Below are 6,000 nucleotides of genomic sequence, written 5' to 3'. Positions count from 1 at the left end.
GTGCGGGCTCGGTGGGGCAGGACAAGGGGAAGCACATTCGGGACAGGGATGGCAGTGGGTGTTGGGCTGCAGGACCCCACCTCAGGGTGGGAGCAGAGGCTCCCGGGATCGCCCAGGCCATGTGTGCTGGCCGTGGGGTGTTCTGCAGGCAATGGAGGCCGGGGGTTCCCCCTGAAAGCTACAGAGCAGACACCTCCGCGGGGTCAGGTCCAGCTCTGCCAGTTACCATCCGGCGTTACCTCCAGTCCTCCACTGTCACGGGATGGGGGACAGCACCAGGCCGAGACCTTTACAGCTGCTGTTGGGGGATTTGGCTCCATCCAGCACCGGCAAACACCATGGCGGGATTGACAGGCAACTGAGGTGCCAGAGGAGCAGCTCTGCACATCTCCCTCAGTGTGACCACTAGGTATGTTATGTAGCGGTGAGAGAGGGCGGGGAGCACCTCCGGGAAATCAATCCCTGTAAAGCATGCCCCAGGGCTCCATAGCAGACCGCAGCTCAGGTGTTGGACACAACCCCATCCCCACAGTGGGTCACAGCTCTTCCCCTCAGCCTGACACAAGTGACAGAGGATTTTTCCTATTGTCCTATCTACACCTGCTTTTAATAACTCATCCCTGCTTCTGTCAACCATCTGCTCAATTTTGAAGAGTGCTGCAAAACATTTAGAGGACTTTTAAGCCACCATAGGATCTACATTTATTTTCACATAGTATTTTTTTCCAGTAGTTCTCCATTGCAGATGAAGGAAGCTATTGACTGTTGCATCTCATTGCATGCAACCCCAGCAGTGACTGAACAGGGGTTACATCCATCTGGCAGAACATCACATCACCCCAGCACCACTCTGGGCTTCCTCCAACAGCTCCAGTGATCCCACAGCTCTGGGGTGAGTCAGCCCAGCATGGGAATCCAGCAGGAAATTCTGACAGCGATAGAAAGAAAAGATACAGTTTTCTGTTGGCCTGGTGAGGTGATTCACTCATGTGACCACTGTTTAAGGGAATGAGAGGAAAATGAGAAACAAAACTGCCCCTTTTGGCAGCCACCCACACAGCAGGCATAATGCTGAGTTGCTCTGACTCAAATCAGATGGACGCCTTCCTGTATTTGAAAAAACCCTAAAAACATCTATTTTCTGTTAATGTGCTAACTCTACTGTCACAATTCAATTCTCTGTTGACTGCACACTTCATTGACCCCCTTACTGCTTTTGCCAAAAGCTGGTGTCAGCCTGGCCAAGCTTCTGTCCCTGCTTACCTGGGAGACACTAGTTACTGGGTTTTATGTTATGACTCAACAGTTACTTCCCCAATTCTCTGGAAATTCAGCGATACAGTATTTACTGAGAAATCAGTACCATGAGTTTGGTGATATTCTCAGGAAATTCTTAAAATACTTGTGCATGAAAGTTTTAAAGATGGGTATTAACCGTAGTGGTTAAAAAGCCAGTGGTTTTCATTCACTCTGGTTACATGTGAAAGACCATGTGAAATACCTCCAATTTAATATGGTAATCCTATTCTGTTAGTTTTCTAAACAAAGAACAGAAAAATTACTGAATCATTTCAGGTTTGTTATTTTTTCCATTGAATTGCAACTGTTGTTGTCTAACATCCAACCTAAATCACTGCTAGGATTTTCTTTGTGCCTCAAGGAAATGCCACTGGTGATCAGTGGTACTGGTCAATATATTTTCATTTACTTTCCCTATCTAGTTACCCCTTTTGCTAACTGCTAAACTACTCATTGCTATCAGATTGCAAAGTTCCCATCTATATATGTCTTTATTGTTGCGTATTCCTCCCTTTTGAGCAAGATATTTTGTTTTAAAACCAGAAAAGCCTCCTTTGATTTGAGTCACTTAACAACACATTGATGAAGGACTCCCCCAGTTTCCATCTGGATCACACTGAAGTATTTCCTCATGCTCACTTTTGCTTATAACCTCTTTTAGCTTTGCAAATTTGCTAGCAGTGTCCCCAGTAGAGTCATAGGAATGCGGGGAGATTGAAACGGGTACCCTTCTGCCTGGGTGTTGGAAAAACAGAGGTAAAACACATTAGTAGAAATAGCTTTCTAGGTCATACAGACCCAGAAATTACTATGATGAGGAGAAGCCAAGTTGATTTTTTTTTTTTTTTTTGGATGAAGTACTGACTGGTAAAAAGAGCCTATCATATGACTCAGAGGAAAAATATTATGAAATTATTAGTGCTATTAAACAGAAGCTCTTATTCTGTCATTCCCTATTAGTAAAAGGAGTTAAAAGGTTTGCTTTGATATATACATTTCTGTGTTCTTCATCAAAATTCCTTTAGTAATTTTCAATTAAAGGTTAATTTCTCATCACGTTTTTCAGCCCATTGTATATTCTAATGTATTATCTTTATCCCCATTAGAAGGTTTCCCTTAACACCTAATTGCTTTTCTTTTTCAGTCACTGGCAAATTTAAACTCGTTTATTGCTTCAAAACCTCAATTATTGCTTCAAAACCATGCAGGCTTTTATTAACTCAGAGATTAATTTTGTGGTTGGCACACTCCCTGCTTTCCAGCTCTCTTGGCGTCACTCTGGTTTGTAGTGCTGGAAGTGCCTGGCAACCTCAGCTCTCCTGAGGCATTCCTGGCTGCAGCTTCCCTAGGGAAGGGACAGCTCACAGGGCATCACAAGTTATTTCTAGGTATACACCTAGAAGTCACAGCATTCAGTGCTTTTAAAACATCAGGTGTTTAACCTGGTAGAAAAAAATAAAGTAAATTACAAAAGACATTACAAGAAAAACAACAATTTTTCTCCATTCTGTTCGCCTTAGAGAGATTGGTTAGCAGGCGGAAATGAGCCAGAGAACACAATCCAGCATTGTCAGTGCTTCTGGAAATGTTATGGCCATTCACAGCCAGTGTAATTCCTCCAGACTTTGCTCAGTGGGAGGAGGTAAGCAGCTTGGTGCTTGAGGACAAGAGGAGTGGTAAGTCCTGCAGCCTTTCTTAACAGGCTTCCCATGACAATTTTGATTGCATAGTTATATATATTCCACATGATACCTGAACTGAGTACAAGTCCCACTTAATAATAAAACTTACAAGTCCTTTACATCTTTCTGTAACCAGAACATTTTTTACACATGACATTTCTCAACTGCCCCCTCCCACCACCTTTACCCCAGTGTTGAGGGCGTTCGCTGTGTTCCACGTCTGGCTTTGCCCCACCAAACCCTGCACTCTCTCCCAGGTGAGGCACAAATGAGCTGAACAATGCTTATTAAGTGCACAGCATTTAGCGAGTCTCAGACTGACTAATCACATTTTATGTGCTTTCTCAGACTGACTGTACCCACTGTTATCTCTCATCTGTAACTGTAAATCCTCCAGGGCAGAGACCAGTATTGTTACCTGTTGTATATTACCTAGCTGAAGGGGGCCAAGGATTTTATGTGCCTTGGCAATAAACAGCATAAATATCATTATGCTTTAAGAACTTTTGTGAAGTTTTTCTTCTTTGCACGTGGTTACTAAATCAGGCAGGACAAGAACCTATCTGGGGATCACATTTGTATATGAAATCTACCTTGTGCCAAAACTAAGATATCCAAGTAGCAGAGAAAATAAATCAGAACCTACTGTTTATTTATTCAGTCTCTTTAATGTGTATATATTAGCGTGTTCCACCCTGCCTTTTCTGGTAGGGCTGTATAAATATGTGCCTTAGCTCAGAGGAGGTTATGGGACCCACCTCTGCAGTGCACCAGCAGCCAGCTGGCCACATCTGGTCCCAGATGCTGCAGGGACATGTCTGCTAGCTCTGCACCAACAAACCCTCCCTGAGGACAGCTGTGGGGCCTCCTGTGGGACACCTCTGGCCCTGTTTGATTTTTCTGGCAAGGGTGGTACATAGGGGATAAAGTCCCCAAAGCCCACTCTCTCTAATCCCACTAGATCCTTAGGCAAACAAAAAGAGCCTCATAAGAAAAGGGGCTGAGAAAGGACACAGCTCCATGCCTTGGCTGTGTGTGTGGATATGATATTCCTCCTACTACCTTAATGTGTTTTCTTTGACCTCAGTTGCATGCAGGCTCTGCCAGCTTAGATTTTCAAGTTCAGTAGGTTGGTAACAGCAGTGGCATCCCTCTGGGCTCTTGGGCATGGGCATGGGATCTGCATGGGAACATGACTCTTGAACTGAGTGCCAGAGATCATGAACACACAGACAGGTATATGGTGACCCATTAAATGGAGTTTAGCAATCATAGTTTCACTCTTCAAGATGATTCACGTGCAGTTGAAAGCCACAAGTCTTTAAAAGTTTCCTTTGAAAGCTCCTTAAAGTACTTTGGCAAGCCTGAGTTGTTGAACAATTTATCACTTCTCTGCCAGATGAGCTTGTGAAACTGCTTTAAGAGGAAATTGTACAAAGTGCCCAAGATTGTCACAGATGAAATTTCTTTTCTCTTGTGCCACCCAATCCTTTTTCCCCATTTCCCAGACATCCAGTTTTTCATGGTTTAAAATAGCCAGGCTAGTTATTTCCATTACAACAGCAGCATATCTAATAAGTCACAAGTCTTCAATAGCAGTCAGAGGCAAAGGAGAATTCATTGCTTCATTTACTTGAACAAGATCTTAAAAAGTAACTTTTTATGGTAGATTAAATAAATAATACTGTGTTTTCCCATTCCTCTCACTAGCCCCACAGCTGCTATGGGAAGCAGTAAAGGAGGTCACTCTTGTTTCCAGATTACTTCTTGGATCCTTTGAAGATTATTCCCTCCACAGAAATTACCTTCCACTCTCCTCTCCTGGCTCCCTGCTACCACAAAGCTGTAATGGAATCACTGTGGTGTACTTGGTACATCTTTTCTGTTGGTAAATGTCCCTTTCCCTCTCCCTCCTCTTTTTAAAATAAGTAAGTAGGACTGTCAGCCTACTTACTTATTTTAAAGCCTATGCCCAGCTCATGTCATACCTAAGGAAAAGTGGGATCTGAGTGCTTTTATCTGCTGTCACACCTCCACTATTATTTCATAAAGCTGTCGTGCAGCTCATGCACAAAAGCTCACTGAGGGATTGTCTCCACTGAGGACACCAGTTTCCTTTTGGCTTGCACAGGGCTTGTCACATCCAGCCTGTGGACTGGGCTGAAATCCTCGGACACTTCATCAGCACTGGTGATTGTAACAGCAGAGCAAAGGCTGCCACAATGTGACAGAGGGTTAAGTTTGGTAGCAGTTGTCCCAGCCACAGGGAAAAGCTGCCAAGAGGACCCAGTAGGTACCTGCAACTCTGCTGACTTCACTGGGAAGTATTCCAGTAAACAAGGGGAGTTTCACCCTCACCAATGGACAGCACAAACCCCATACTAGGTAACCTATTTACAGCTAAATTACCTCAGGACTACTAAGAAAAATAAAGCAACTAGCTTAACAGAGTAAAAAAGCCCCACATACAAACACTGAATATGAGACTCTTGAGAAACCATCACTTCTACCCAGCAAAATACAACGGGCAAAGGACAAGTGCCTGTGCTTTTATTATTTAGCTGCAAGTATTTTACTGTGAATTGAATCTGCTGATCACTGCCCACCCAGCACAGAGGACAGATTCAAGCTTTCTGGCAACTCTCCTAGCTGAAGAAGGTGATATCCTTTCCTGCTGAAGAATGCACGGACACTGCTAATGGATCTCACCATCTAGCAGCTCGATGTTTTGATTTCATATTAGAATTGCTTTAAAATAGGACCTTTAATATCTCTATTGTTGTACATTTCTCTCTCAAAGTATGTTTAAAGGACTTAATCAGACTCATTTCCTTAATTTCGAGCATATCTCTGAAAACTTATTATCCCAGGCTGATGGCATCAAAGAGTGAATTAGGACTAAAGCCAAGTGAATAAAACCAAACATATTTCCTTTCAGTTGCTGTGCAGCTTTCACAGGCTGCAGAGCATTAGAGCTGCTGAAATACCACTGTCACATTCTTCAAGATCTGTGAATTGG

The sequence above is a fragment of the Parus major genome, chromosome 9, assembly GCF_001522545.3.
Source record: "Parus major isolate Abel chromosome 9, Parus_major1.1, whole genome shotgun sequence".
Lineage (NCBI taxonomy): Eukaryota > Metazoa > Chordata > Aves > Passeriformes > Paridae > Parus > Parus major.
The sequence above is the reverse complement of the archived record's forward strand: the minus strand, read 5'-3'. Positions refer to the sequence as shown.